The sequence below is a fragment of the Schistocerca nitens genome, chromosome 7 (assembly GCF_023898315.1).
Source record: "Schistocerca nitens isolate TAMUIC-IGC-003100 chromosome 7, iqSchNite1.1, whole genome shotgun sequence".
NCBI classification, from domain to species: Eukaryota; Metazoa; Arthropoda; class Insecta; order Orthoptera; family Acrididae; genus Schistocerca; species Schistocerca nitens.
This window is the reverse complement of record NC_064620.1, coordinates 255,583,856-255,600,068: the sequence shown is the minus strand read 5'-3', so window position 1 is coordinate 255,600,068 and position 16,213 is coordinate 255,583,856.

The window sequence follows — 16,213 nt, the reverse complement described above, 5'->3', positions numbered from 1 at the left end:
AAGTGGCATGGATACGACACATAAAGAAAGATTTTCGTGTCTAATGTCTTAAGGACTCAGGCTTTGTTTAAAGGAGAGCTGACTGTTATGAGATTTGCAGCAGCTTTCTTAGCAGACAGGTTAACATCATGTTGCACGTGGATGAGTTACTCATTTCAGGAAATAATAGAAACCAAATTGAAATACTTGGGTAGTTTGAAATTGTTCTTCTGAATTCAGATTGATAAAAGGAAGGAAAAATGTTTATTTAGAAATTCTGTAGGAAAAAGTTGACGTGAATACCTGTAAGTTAATATGTCTACAGAATTTAATATTAAAGAAATTGAAAGTTAAAAGAGGTTAAAGGAGAAAATGCATTGGAGGGAATTAGCGGGATGTTCATTTTCTGTAGCTCAAACATCAAGCTCTAGTTATAGCTGAAACGTTAATTGTTTCAGTAATTGTAAGAGGTACATAAAATAATTACGATAGAAATGTTTATAGACATAAATGCTGTAAATAAAAGGCATTGTACGAGTAATACATGGAATGTGCATTCTAAGACATAAAAGACGATACACCACGGTGGAACGACCAGAATGGGACGGAAATTAGTCAGTGTGATGAATACGTACGAGAAACTGGGCGACCTTCCTAGGCAAGGTAAGGTTTGAGAAGCACGAACATAACCATGCGAAATTCACGCCGTGTGTGGGCGGGCATTATCTTGTTGAAATGTAAGCACAAAACGACTTTCCGCGAAGAACAAAACGAGACGCAGAATATCGCTCACGTACAGCTGTGCTGTAAAGGTGCCAGGAATTACAACCAAAGGGGTCCTGCTACGAAAAGAAACGGCACCCCAGAACATAACTCCTGATTGTCAGGCCGTATGGCAGGTGACGCTCCGGTTGGTATCCCACCGCTGTCCATGGAGTCTCCAGACACGTCTCCCGCCTGGAATCTCGTTGACTGGAACAGAGTTGTCTTCAGTTATGAGTTTCACACCGAACTGAGCCCCGATGACCAGCGATGACGGATGTGGAGACGCCATAGACAGCGGTGGGATACGAACTTGACTGTCGCCAGCCATAAGGCCCGACAACCGGAAGTGATTTTCTGTGGTACCATTTCTTTTCATAGCAGAACCCTTTTATTGTCATAACGTCACAGCGCTACGTCGACGATAGTCTACGCCGGTGTTCTTGCTCTTCGTGGCAAGCCATTCTGGGATTATTTTTCAGCAAGCCATCCTGGGCTTATCCGTTCAGCAAGATAATGCCCGCCCACACACGGCTTATTTTCGTGCATGCCTAACCCTACCTTGAACAGCAAGGTCGCCGGATCTCTCCCCAATTGAGGACGCTTGAAGCATTTCAGGCAGGACCATCCAAGCAGGTCGGTATTTTGACGATCTAGCGCACCAGTTGGTTTGCATTCACCACGAAATCCCTCAGGAGGGTATCCAAAAAGCCTGTCAATTATGTCTTTTTTTGTCCTAGAGTTTATTACAAAACAGAGAAAAGTAGTAGAACTGTAGTAGCATATTCTGATTATGACTGGTCATATCGTAGATAGAAAATCGAAGAGAGTTTATGTAGTCATGTTGTTTTGTATCAAAGTAAATTGGTCAACTAGAAAACAAACTGTAATGGCGATAAGTTCTTGTGTTACTTACAAATTCTTCTGCAGAGTAATTGTGGCATGCAATATTGTTGTATGACCTGAAAAGTTTCATTTCTATACGTAAACAATCTTATATTGCCTCTCCGTGCGATAGGTAGTATAAAAAGTTGGAACACGTAGATATTGAAGATGAATTAGTTCAACAAGTTCCTTTTCAAATGAAAATAAGAATTTTAATACAAAAAATCCATTTTCTGACACCTGTACAAAATGGTTACCCAAGTAAAAATAGGGAAAGTTGCCTCAAGAAATAGGAATGTGCAAATCTGTCCTATAGTTAGCTTTCTATGGAATAGAGGATGATCATTTTAAAAGACAGTTCTGCATTACACGACTCTCAGAGTATGTAATGTAGTGTTGAAGAACACTGCATTTTACTGAAACTTCCTGGAATATTGAATCTGTGTACAGGACCAAGACTCGAACTCGGGACCTTTGTCTTTCGCAGGCAAGTGCTCTAACAACTGAGCTACCCAAGCACAACTCGCGCCCCGTCCTCACAGTCTTACTTCTGCCAGTATCTTGTCTCCTACCTTCTAAACTTTACAGATGCTCTCCTGCAAACCCTGCAGAACTAGCACTCCTGAAAGAAAGGATATTGCGGAGACATCGCTTAGCCACAGCTTGGGAGATGTTTCCAGAATGAGATTTTCACTCTGCAGCGGAGTGTGCGCCGAAATGAAACTTCCATGTCTCCGCAATATCCTTTCTTTCAGGAGTGCTAGTTCTGCAGTGTTTGCAGGAGAGCTTCTGTAAAGTTTGGAAGGTAGAATACGAGATACTGGCAGAAGTAAAGCTGTGAGGACGGGGCGTGAGTCGTGCTTGGGTAGCTCAGTCGGTAGAGCACTTGACCGCGAAAGGCAAAGGTCCCGAGTTCGAGTCTCGGTCCTGAACACAGTTTCAATCTGCCAGGAAGTTTCATATCAGCGCACACTCCGCTGCAGAGTGAAAATTTCATACTGATGTGTATTGCTTTCCTCACCCCCCCTTTTTTTTCCTGCAAGTTGTTAATGTCAGTGTTCGCTCATTTATACACCAAGAGAAGGTGTACCTGTCTAACGCAGCAATACAGAAGAATTCTGATAGAAAGAAGGAATTGGCTGGTGAGAGGAAGTCCAAGAAATACGAGGGCGAAAACCTTAAATTTGTAATAACAAATCGAAATTTCTCGCCGTTATCCTATAAGTTGATAAGCGTGCTACAAACAGTGTGCAGAATGACCTGTAGGTGGCAGCGTAGTGCAGATGCACACCTACCGTCGCAGTATCAGTATAAAGATGACCGCCCCACTTGCGACTTGCACCAGGGAAGAACAGCGTTCTGTTATTCGATTTTTGCGTAGTGAAGGTGTGAAACCTATTGAAATTTATCGACGAATGAAGGTTCAGTACGGTGATGCATGTTTGTCACAGCAGCAAATCTATGAATGGAGTAGGAAGATGCTCCTCGTCCAGTTCAGACACAACGAGTTGTAATTCCACAGAACATTGCAGCAGTTGAATCCATAGTGAAGGAAAACCGCCGAGTGACACTGAATGATATTCATCAACCGACCACGGCATAACAGCCCGGATAATTGTAATGGACATGGGTATTTCCGGCCGTGAAAGTCTACATTTTAGTAACTGAATGACATTGCAGCATGTTTACAGATTGGTCATGGGTCAGCACACCACATTGTTCATTAGTTGCTCCAGTTTCACAAAGTGTCTGCAAGATGGGTGCCACGGCAGCTGACTCTTGAAATGAGAGAACGACGTGTTGATGCTCGTGAAGAACTTCTTCGGCGCTTTGAACGAGAAGGTGATGGCTTCCTTGTAAGAGTTGTTACTGGGGACGAAACCTGGGTTCACTTCCACCAACCGGAAACGAAGAGAGCGAGCAAGGAATGGCGCCATTCCTCATCACCAAAACCAAAGAAGTTTAGGACAGAACCATCAGCAGGGAAGATTATGCTGACTATCTTTTGGTATGAAAAAGGCGTCATTTTGGAGCATTGCATGGCTAGAGGGACCACTGTCACCAGTGCATCATACACAGATCTCCTAAGAAAACATCTGCGGCCTGCAATCAAATCAAAACGATGTGGATTGCTGTCAGCAGGTGTCCATTTGCAAGATGACAATGCAAGGCCCCACACTGCCCGTACAGCGGTTGCAACAATCACAGACCTGCATTTTGAGTGTCTTCCTCATCCACCATACTCACCAGACCTTGCCCCAAGTGATTTCCATGTGTTTGGACCACTCAGAGACGAGCCGGCCGGAGTGGCCGTGCGCTTCTAGGCGCTTCAGTCTGGACCTGCGTGACCGCTACGGTCGCGGGTTCGAATCCTGCCTCGGGCATGGATGTGTGTGATGTCCTTAGGTTAGTTAGGTTTAAGTAGTTCTAAGTTCTAGGGGACTGATGACCTCAGCTGTTAAGTCCCATAGGGCTCAGAGCCATCTGAACCATTTTGAACTCAAAGACGCAATGGAAGGAAAGAAGTTCCGTTCTGATGAAGAGGTACGCCACGCGGTGCACGAGTCGTTGCGCGGACTTCCAAAAGATTTTTTTTTTATAAGGGAATTTACGCACTTTGTAAGCGCTGGAGGACTTGCATTGAGCGTGGGGGAGAATATGTATGATTAGTAGTTGAGACGGAAGGAAAAAAGAATAGAGATGAGATGACCAAAGGTAATGTTGATAATATGACAGAGATACAAGCCTATTGGAGGGCAGAATGGAGACAGCTCGGATATGTCGAGAGAGAAGCAGATAAAACTTTAACTTCCTCTGGACTGCAGGGTTGTTTCGGATAAGACGCAAGTGACAGAGTAGTTTGTTCCAGAGTGTCTGGACGTAATCACATGATAAGATTATGGGATGAGAGGAGATATACTGAGGGTATCGGTGAGTGAAAAAAGTAGATCATTTGAAAATGATGTCAGCTATCACTTGGCGTACACACTAAGTGAGTATAGGAAGGACTGGCGTGCTAAAAAAAAGCTGTAAATGTTGACTATCTGGTTTCTTTATTTATCATATGGCTTACATTAAGTTTTTGAAATCCGAGAATATACAAACATAACTAAATTACTACACATCAACACTTCAACACAGCTCTCCAGTTGAATATAACACAAATGGCAGAAGCTATAGGCGAAAATCAAGATATTTTATATATTTTATCCCATCAGTCGTCGCTGCCAGGAAATCTTAGAAAGGATCCTAGCTGACATGTGTGGACGTGTTGATACAACATAAAAAATTGTCTGTCATTCCGCGCCACAGCCACAAGATGGTGATAGAGATTTGCCCCACTAGTGGAGAGTGTCTGAACATATTCCATGGCCCCTTCGATTCGATTCAGGGTAATCTAAATTGCCCGAGGCCTGTCAAACCGAGGGGTTTCTTCGGGATGTGGAGCAGTCTCGGGCATTGCCATTCATCGATAGCACTGAATTAATTTTCAGTAACAATCCAGGCTGTTTCGAGAGTGGAATGTCTTGGTCTTACTGTTTCGCTGCACAAGGAATACGTCGTTCAATTACGGAACGTTGGGTATATGAACAATCTTGTGGCATGTAGCAGCGCACTCTTCAGTCTGGCATAAGAATGTGGAATTTATTTTTCCGCTGACGGTCCCCGCTTGTGCCACAGAGCTTTTGGAGTATGTTATTTCTGCTATGTTCTTGTCAAGTGCTTGTTGAAAGAAAGTGTCGTGTGTAATGTGATCCAAAGGTATTTTGGCTGCATCTTACGACAGGCACGAATGGCTCTGTATGCCAATCTGTTGGACACATAATAACTTATAACCTCTGTTTTTTTGTCAAATTGTAACCTCTAATTACAGGAGTACTGGCCAAATAAGTCAGATCCGTAGTTACAGGTTCTGTTTAAACCGGCTGAAGCCATCTCCAACATTTATATCCTTGTTTTTAAAACTTGACTCACAAATGTGCCAGCATGTATGATGAAATATATTGGGGGCTAAGGCTATACCTAATCTAGAAAAGAACCCAGTAAAACCGTCAAAGTAAGAATGCAGTAGATGTTAAAATAATTTATTATAGAAATAATTAAAACACTTAGCAAAAACGCCACATTTGTGGCATTAAAAGAGGAAGAGTTGTCCACAGTGTCACACTTTCTTTCTCTTGTAGACCGCCTGGGAAGGACGCGTACTGTTGCCGGCGCCAGCTACTCCCTATCTATAGCGAGGCCTACTTTTTATTATAAATTATTTACTGGGTTCGTTTTTAGGTTGGGGATGGACTTAGCTCGAGGAGCGAGGGCGAAATGCTAGGGTAAGCTATTGTCCAATACTTTTGGACAGCTAGTATCGTTTCCTGTCTTAACTGTAAATGTCCTTCCAACTAACATGTCGTCAGTTAGTTTTGTTACCCGTCTGCGTGGAATAAGTTGTAATGATTTAATTATTTATAAAGCAACCCCTGCCTACAAAACGTATAATGTTCTGCACTTAGATCAAAGAAGGAAGAAGGCGACTGATGTTTTTGGCTCTATTTGGTATACTGATTCAGTGCATGTTTTTAATATAAGGCTTGATAAGGGCAGCTCCCTCCTAGTCACAGTTCATCTTGCTTAGTACGAAAGTACTGAAAGATCATTAGACTAATCTGATACGTGAGAACCAGAGAGAGTCAGATCTTCTGTCTAAAATGAATTTATCGCTTGATATAGGCTCATATGTTTCTTTTCAGGACCCTCCAGCTATAAACTGTGAATGCCCGATATTAATGTTTTGAAAAAAAGTCTTATATGATCAGGATTTCCTACGTTTATGAAAAAATGCCTTACTTCCGTCTATCTGAAGTCACTAAATATGAATTTGAACGAACCATTGAAAGTAGTGCGAGGAAAAATGCAAAGCTTGTGCGAGGACCGAAGTATCGCTCGGTGTTTAACACAAACGTTCTGGTGTGTGGCAGCGGTCGTAAAGCGATGGAACAGCGCACCTGCTCTGGAGGTTTCAGCAGTTCAGCAGTGTACCTTGGCCTTGCCACGCTAGTTATCACAGACCTACAGCGTTTCACGCGACGTTTAAACCACGAAAATATATGCCGCAACACGAAGGCCATTTGGCGATGTGCTCTCTAACGTGTGGCTTTTACGGTCAGCCGCAGCGGTTTGGTACTTACTCTCTAAACAGCTCGGTTCGCAGAACAGCCGGCTGAAACCACGCAGGCGATCTTTGACTCGGTGTCGCCACTCTGATGTATGACGGTACATCTGTATACGGAGATACTCAGCTAATATGAATATTTCTAACAAATCAAAATGTTTGTACTCCAGACTGGCGAACGAAACCGTGCGGTTTTATAGGTATCACTTTATTAACGACTAAAATTACACTGACGGAAAAATATTACATCACCTTGAAAATAATAGACGTAGAGTAATAAAATTTTAGGAGTAATGTGTTTAAGTGATTGACAATTCAAGATCACAGGTTAATGTAAGGGCGGGGTAAGCCATTGTAAATGTGAAATGCTGGTCCATTAATAACTGTTGTAGCCGCCAGAATGTTCAATGCAAACATGCAAACGTGCATATATTGTGTTGCAGAGGTGCCGTATGTCAGTTTGTGGGATGGACGTTCGTACCTGTTGCACTTCATCGGTCATCACAGGGACGGTTAATGCATTTTGTGGGTGACGCTAATGTTGTTATCTGATGATGTCCCATATTTACTCGACTGGTCACAGATCTGTAAATCGAGCAGATCAACGCAACATGTCGACACTCTGTAGACAACGTTGGGTTAGGTTATCACAGCGGTACGTGTCCGAACATTATCCTCTTGGGAAACACCCTCTGAAATGTTGTTCAACAGGTCGAATCATCTGACTGACGTACAATTTTGGAGTCAGAGTGCTTGCGATAACAACGAGGTTGTTACTGCGTTCATACGAAATCGGACCCCAGATCACAACTCCAGGTGTATGTCCAGTGTGTCTAGCATGCAGACAGGTTGGTTACAGGCCGACTTGCCTCCTTCTAATCAGCACATGGCCATCACTGGCCCCGGGGCAGAACTACCTTTCAGCAGAAAATACGACAGGCCTCCTCCCTGCCGCCCAACGAGCTCTCGCCTGACGTCACTGAAATCGAAAACGGCGGTCGTTTGGGGTCATTGGAACACAGGCTACAGGGGATCTGTCTCAGACTTTCCCTTGAAGTAACCGATTTGTAACAGTTTGTTGTTTCACTTCAGTGCCAACTGCTGGTCGAATTGCTACGGCAAGGTGCTATATTACGCACCAGAGCCATGCGCCGAACCTGATTGTCTTCCCTCTCGGTAGTGACACATGACCGTACGGAGTCCTGTCTTCTGGTGATCGAACATTCTCGTGACCATCGTTGCCAGCAATCATCTCCAGGGGCTACAATCCTGAGAGGTCTACATGCAATATTGAAGGAGTAACATCCAGCTTCTCATAGCTGTATTGCACGACCTAGTTCAAACTCGCTGATATCTTCATAATGGAATCTTTGTCGCCTGAAGGACATTCCTTCACTAACTCAACTCACCACACCCAGTCAAAGGTAATTAACGCTCACGACCATTACAACATATATTTAAAATAAGCCTGATTTGTATCTTCGTAGTCGTGCTACTAGCGCCCCTCTAAAACGACTGGCACGCAATCGGAACATACATCTTTCAGATCTGGAAAAACGCCGACCAGCTTTCGTTTATTCGCAAAACTCCTCATTGGTGTTGCGATTTCTTTCCGTCAGTGTCGAATAAGGAGAACGGTAGATAAAAATATAAAACAGGTTAAGAAGGCGCACCAAAACAAAACTCTCCTCCAAATTGACGAAGAGTCTATCAAAAACAACACAAGAAGCTTCCACAGAAAGATCAAGCAAAATCTATTAAAGCACAAAGCAACAAACCTTCAATTTCCAGATGATAATGGGAACATCATTCACAGTGATTGAGCAAACTTAAGACATTAGCAGAATATTCTGAAGAACTCTTAAATTGTAAACCCAGTCTTGAACATTTTGAATTCACTCCAAATATAAATGGAAATGCCTTGTGGCTAGGGCCTCCCGTCGGGTAGACCGTTCGCCTGGTGCAAGTCTATCGAGTTGACGCCACTTCGGCGACGTGTGCACGATGGGGATGAAATGACGTTGATAAGGGCAAAACAACACCCAGTCACTGAGCGGAGAAAAATCTCCGACCCAGCTGGGAATCGAATCCGGGTCGTTAGGTATGACAGTCCGTCGCGCTGACCACTCAGCTACTAGGGGCGGACGTTCACTCCAACTAATTCTAATGAACCATATTATGGACCAAAAACAACTGAAGAATTATAAAAACTCATTGCAGAATAAGAAGTGGTAAAGCATTAGGTGAAGATCAAAGAGTGGCCGAACGTTGGAAAAAAGCTAATAAAATTTCCATTAAATTTCTTCATTGTATCTTCAATAAAATTTAGGAAGGGGAAGCGATCCCAGCAGAGCGGAAAACAGGTGTCACCCGCGCTCTTCACGAAAAATGCTTCAAAACTCACTCAATTATAGAGGAATATCATTGCTGGATGTAACTTATCAGATTCTTTCGAATGTCCTTTTAAATAGAGCAGAGCCAAACTTGGACCCTTCACTGGCGGAGTAACAGCGAGATTTCTGAAAGGGTAGATCGTACTGTGGGCAAATACTAACCCTCAAAAATATTATGACATACCAAAACTGAAGGATAGAGACAGATGTGATAATCTTCATTGGTTTCAAGAAAGCGTGTGACTCGGTTGATTGAGATTATTGTAAGTAATAGAAGAACTAGGTTTGGAAAAGACAGCAGCCTACACAATAAGAGCTACTATTGCAAATACGTTTTTCAAAGCTAAATTCATAGGTGAAGTGTCAGTCCATTTAAAATAAAAGCAGGAGCAAGACATGGGGATGGGCTTTCTCCGTCATTTGAAAAAAAGTAATCCGGGAATAGAACAAAAATATAAACAATGAAATAAGTCTTGCTTGGAACAAGAAAAATCTCAGAACCGACTGCATTACCTTTGCAGGTGATCGGGCCCCTTTTGTGGAACTAATGGAGGAAGCAAAGAAACAAGTCCTAGAGCTAGAGAAAGAAGCAGCTAAAATAGGTCTTAACATTTCCTTTGAAAAAAAAAATCATGAAAAGCAAGAACGATACAAATAAATAGCTGAAAGTCCAAGAACAGGAAACAGAAATAGTGAAAGAATTTAAATATTTGGGGGAATGGATTATTTGGAATGCAATTGAACGCAAGGCAGTAGAATCCAGGAAAAAAGTACTTGGATTAGCCTTCCTATTAACCAAAGCATACAACAAGAAATCCCTTTCATGGGACTCCAGACTTAACCGTGGCAAAACAGTTATCAAGCCAGAAGCAAAGTATGCAGGAGAAACCATAACCAAGAATCTTACAGGCCAGAGAAAATAGTTAGAATCAAGAGAAAGAAAAATTTAAGAATAATCATAGGAACAAAACTTTAGGATAATAAAATAGTACACATATGAAGAATGAAACTCTCAAAGGGAACTGACAAACTCCCAGACATTGTGCGAAAAAGAAGAATAAATTTTTACGAACATCTTCTATGAATGAAACGTAACTACCCAACTAAAAGCAATTTTGATTGCTTCCATAACCGCATAACAAAACCTAATTTCTTTGTAGATATTGAGAACGACGTAAGAGAATTAAAGTTACAGGAAAGTCATTACTCGACAGAACACTTCACATAGTTACTAACGACGAAAAAATAAGGTCCGAAGACAAATTTAAAATAAAGTCGAAACCCGTCATTTCGGAAGAAGAGAGGAGGAGGAGGTCAGAGTGAATGAATGGGCAAAAAGGAAGGAAAAAAAGAAACGACAGATTCATCGTACTCCAAAGAAAATAAAACGAAAGTAGAGGAAGAAGGTTTACTAAAATAGTTATCATTCATCCTGTAACATATATGATGACATATGAAAGTATTGTTTCACCGAAATACGCATTCATTTAATCTTGTCGGACTTACTTTCAAGCAAAGTGGCTAAAATCCAAAGTGTTTCCGTAAAAATGACTGCAATGACCGTCAGACTGACACGTTATTTTCGATGACGAGTTAAAGGGAAACGCGTGCTCGTCATTAGGTTGCTCGGTGATGGGGGACACTGCATGGCACATGATGAGACACAAATTAACCGTTTAGTGCTCGAATTAACGATTGTTTTTGTTTCACTGGAACAGAAGCATTTAAAGTGAAAAAGCAGCTTTTACCTTTCGAGTTTTAATATAATCTACTGTACTGTAAATGGAACACTTAGCACCGTTGTGAGCAAAACATATATTTACTTGAAAGGATTGGACATATTTGTACAGAAAAAAATTAAACATGGGTGTAAATTATAAATAAAAGAGCAAAAACTACAAATTACTTAGTCTAATAAGCAGCGAGATCCTCAAGAACCAGTCCCACATTACATTAATGGCGCTGGGTAAATGCCGGTATCTTACAGTCTATTTCACCACATCATCTTCTTTTGTGTTCCAGTATTTCACAATCACGAGCTTCATTTCATCAAACCGGAGCTCATCTGCCACGCTACTGAAGTGTCAGGTTTGTCAAAGCCCTTTCGGTGGAGTCGCTTCCGTCGACTGCATAAAATATCTTCGAAAATTTACTTTAGAGGTCATATTTTCGTTTGTGTGGTAGAGTATTCAGGCATTACATACAGTAACATTCAATACCCAACTGAAAAGAGACCAGTACTATTTCCTGTTACAAATATTTATCTTGTACTGACTCACATTGTGATTCGTTCCATCATTTCTACCCATGTGTTTGTTGTACTCTGTCAGAATGGGGGAGGGGGTGGGGGTAAGGAACTTCAACGTAGTTCCTTTATAAAACTAAAATATGGACGGGAAAATGATAAGAATTGTGCAACTAAGTGGAAAAACTGTCACCACAGCGTAGTTATAATAATGATGCTTCATCTTTATGTAAATACAGATATACTTTCGACAAATCCTGCCTTGCCACTTACAATTGTCCCAATTGTATCTGTTTAGTCACCAGCAAACAACTTTTTTTTATTTATACAGTGACCTCCAGCAATATAAAAATGTACATGAATGTATAAACACCTGAGGATGGGCACAAGCCCGAAACCGGTCGTGTGCCGAATAAATAATCTTTTATTGTGACTGGTAGCGGAAATGTTTCTGCAGCCTATAAGCTGCTATCCCTTGTTATGCTGTTAACTCACCAGCAGATGCTAAACGTGGCGCGGATAATCCTGTAAATGAAAATATTCAAACGGTTAACGGCGAGTTCGCCGATGTAAACGCAACTGTCAGCTTAGCTGCAGTCAGTAGTATTACGTCGCTAGCTGAAACTGTCTCGTATACAGAATCCCATATTGTGAACTCGAGTTCTGTTACTGAAGCTAACACCATGAATTTCAACCAGTAGTGGATCCAGATGCAATGATTTCTAGCCCTATTATGGGAGTAGATAATGTAACATCAGCCCTCACGAGTGAATCTGCTATTACTGCACAAGATTCTCTTGCACTGATTTTGCAAAAATTATAAACCATGTCTACTGACTTACAAACAATATATCAAGACCAAGAAAGCATGAATAATAACACATCCTCTATGAATCAAAGAATAAACGACGCAGATCATAACCAAGACACTATGTCCAATGGCTTTTCTACTGTGAAACAATATGTGGAACAAGTCAGTGAACAATTCGAGAATCAAACCGAACAGTTGAAAGTAGAAGTGGCTAACCACGTAACAGAAGTGTTAAGATCCCATTTGATTCGCAGAAATACCGAAATGTCAGGTCTGCTGGAAATCGTTAAGGGCCTTCCTGAAAAGGTAAAAGATTTGTTCAGATGACGCTTTGCAAACTACTGCGAGATAATATGAAGCTCACAGTGAAACAAGTAGTGTCATGGATAGAAAATCTATCTGCCGAGCCTGAAAATAAGAAAAGAGGAATTTGTAGAAGAAAGGGGTAATCAAATTTCCGAAAAATTCGAAAAGGAGCCAAGGAAAGCGATAGATCAGATTGTGACAGAGGTACGTGCTGAACATGGCACTACAGTACAAGTTGCCAAAATCGAACTTGATTTCATGAGGAAGAGGTTGCCTAAAGAATCACCCAAATAGCAACAAGAGGTTGAACTTAAATTAGCTGGTCGAAATGATAATGTGGAAAAGGAATTGAATACTGTAAAAGGGCAAACTGGTGGTAACACTTCACATACTGTAAGTAGGCTGTTTAGGTTTTTATATTGCTAACGCCACGTAGCGCTCTGTATGAAAATCACTGGCTGTGCTGTGTGCAGTCTGTGGCTGGGTGGCATTGTTGTAATATTCGCTATTGTAGTGTTGGGCTATTGGCTGTTAACAGCGTGTAGCGTTGCGCAGTTGGAGGTGAGCCGCCAGCAGTGGTGGATGTGGGGAAATGAGATGGCGGATTTTTGAAAGCGGATGATCTAGACGTGTGTCCATCAGAAACAGTACATTTGTAAGAATGGATGTCATGAACTGCTATATATATTATGACTTTTGAACACTATTAAGGTAAATACATTGTTTGTTCTCTATCAAAATCTTTAATTTGCTAACTATGCCTATCAGTAGTTAGTGCCTTCAGTAGTTAGAATCTTTTATTTAGCTGGTAGTATTGGCGCTCGCTGTATTGCAGTAGTTCGAGTAACAAAGATTTATGTGAGGTAAGAATTCATGGAAGGTATAGGTTATTGTTAGTTAGGGTTATTCTTTTGTAGGGATTACTGAAAGTCAGATTGCGTTGCGCTAAAAATATTGTGTGTCAGTTTAAACACAGTCATTTATAATTTTTCCAAGGGGACGTTTCATATGTCGACCCTTAGCCAAGGATACCTCACTGGAATCTTCTGTTTCGTTCTTGTAGTTTGTGTAATTAGTGTAGCTATTGTTTATTGCTAGTGCGTAATTATAGAGAGAATTTCATTTGTAGTTGTAGTTTTTCATTGTTGTACAGTAAAACAGTTCTAGCATGCATGTAGATTTGCACCAAGTAGTTCGCAGCTGCGCTTGCAATTAACGAGATATTATGTTCAATGCTAAGTTAATGTGTTTTCTTATTTTGCTCTTCAAATTGTGCTTTTCTGTGTTATCGTGTGAAACATTGTGACAATTATGGCGTGTGAAAAACGTAATACTAGGCTCCAAAGTAAACTGAGAAATGACTGTGAAGACGATAGCAGTGTATCAGCACCACCGTGTAATGAATTAACTAATGTTGAACTTAGTAATTTGGTAATTGTTCACAGGGAAATGGAGCGGGAGGCAAATAATAGCGTAGACAATGAAACAATTAGTGAACAGGGAAGCATTATCGATCGATTGGTCAGCAACAGTTCGCCTCAGGAAACCGAAATGACAGGACACAATCTTGCAAATACTGTAGATTCAGGCTTTGTGTCCTCACCGTTTTCTCAAATAAGTCAAGACACATTTTCTGCTCGTCAAAATGTGAATCTCGCCGGTGCAAATGCACTACCGAAAAGCATAGAGGAACAGATTACAGACACTAATACATTATTATTGCAATTAATGCAACAAATGAAATAAAATCAGAGACAAACACAGCAACAGTTAGACACAATGGAAGAACATCAGAGACAAACACAGCAACAAATCGAACAAAATCAGAAACAAATTAAAGAAATACTTCAACAAACACGTGAAGATTTAACTACTGAGTTACATAACATAGAATTGAAATGTAAAAAAGTCTGAAATGACGTAAAAACACAAATTTGTGAGCATTTTCAATCTATTTTTTTGCGGCATGAGAATGCATTACAGAATCATGAAGCAGCCATCAAAGAACTGCAAACTATTGTTCATGAAAATCACAAGACCTTGCGGGCTAAAACTGACTCAGTTGTATCTACCGATTCGGTTACGCTACTTGCAAAAACTCAGGAAAACGTAAAGGACACAGTAGATACTCTGAAAACTGGAGGAAATTAGTTCATTATCAGAGAAAGTAGTGGAACTTTCTGATCAGCTAAATAATTTATCTACGAAGGTAGATGACAATCTGAATGACACAAGACCGGTTGTCTTTAATGATACAGAAGAGTATGAACAAATTAGGAAATTCAAACAAAATCAGAATCAAATTAACACGCAACACCAAAGAGAAATCCGGGATGTACAAGATCAGTTGACACAGGTAATACAAGAATTACATATTTCAAAGGACACTCGCACTCCAATACGGGAAGAGGGACATAGAAATACGGAACAGACACAAAATAATAACAGAGGGAACTTCGGAAATTATGACAGAAATTGGCAAGGTACACCGAATTTTGAGATGGAACCGCCGAAACGACGTAACAATGACCGACATGCGACTCGCCGACATGATGATTTTGACTATAAGCTGTTTATTACTACACGTAAATTCAAAACATTCAAGAATTCAGGCAACGACATTCATCCACAAGCGTGGCTTCATCAATTCTCTCATTGTTTTCCTCCCAACTGCTCATTAGAGCACAGATTAGAATTTATGTGTGGCTATTTAGAGAATGAACCAGCTGTAAGAATGCGATCGGTCATTCACGATTGTCACAGTGAAGGAGAATTTTATCATGCCTTCCTCTCAGCATATTGGTCTCAAGCTACACAAGACCGAGTAAAACATAGCATCATAATGATGGAACATTTTGAACAATCGGAATTTTCTAGTCTTCTCAAATATTTCGAAGACATGTTACATAAGAATCAGTATCTTTCAAACCAATACAGCCCCTCAGAACTCATCCGCATTTGCTTAATCAAATTGCCTTAACATTTACGACACCTTATTTTGGCAGGACGTTGCAAAGACGACATTGAAGCTTTTCAGGGACTCTTACAAGAATTGGAAATTGACACTGACAATCGCGGGACGCGAATACAGGAACACAACAATTACAGTTCACATTCGTCACAATTTCGCGACGACAGAAATAATAAATGAACACGACAAGGCTATTCTTACAACGTAAATAGTGACCAAAACAGACACCAACCATATCACAACCGTTGGCAGAGTAATAATTACAGGGAAAGATCACCTCTTCGCAGTAATGACTATCACAGATACAATCAGAGAAACAGACAGTATGTGACACAATCAGAGAAACAGACAGTATGGGAACCAAAATAATTATTATCAAGGGAGACAGAATAACTTCAGACGCAATGGTCCACCGCGCAGTTATGATTCTGGGAGAAATTCTCCACCACATGACCGACAAACAAGAAACTAAGTAAACTACCGACAAAACGACAGACCTGAATTCCATCAGAACTAGCGCGATTCAAACAGGGCAGGGCCCTCTCGACAGGGTGAATTTCTAGAAGTTAGATCTCCAAAACCCAATAACGACGTGCGCCAACAAAGTGACACTAGGCAATGACCCACACCGCTGGCAGCCACAAAACGTACTTATGAAGCTGACGACGTAGCTGCCGTGGCTAGTAATTACGTA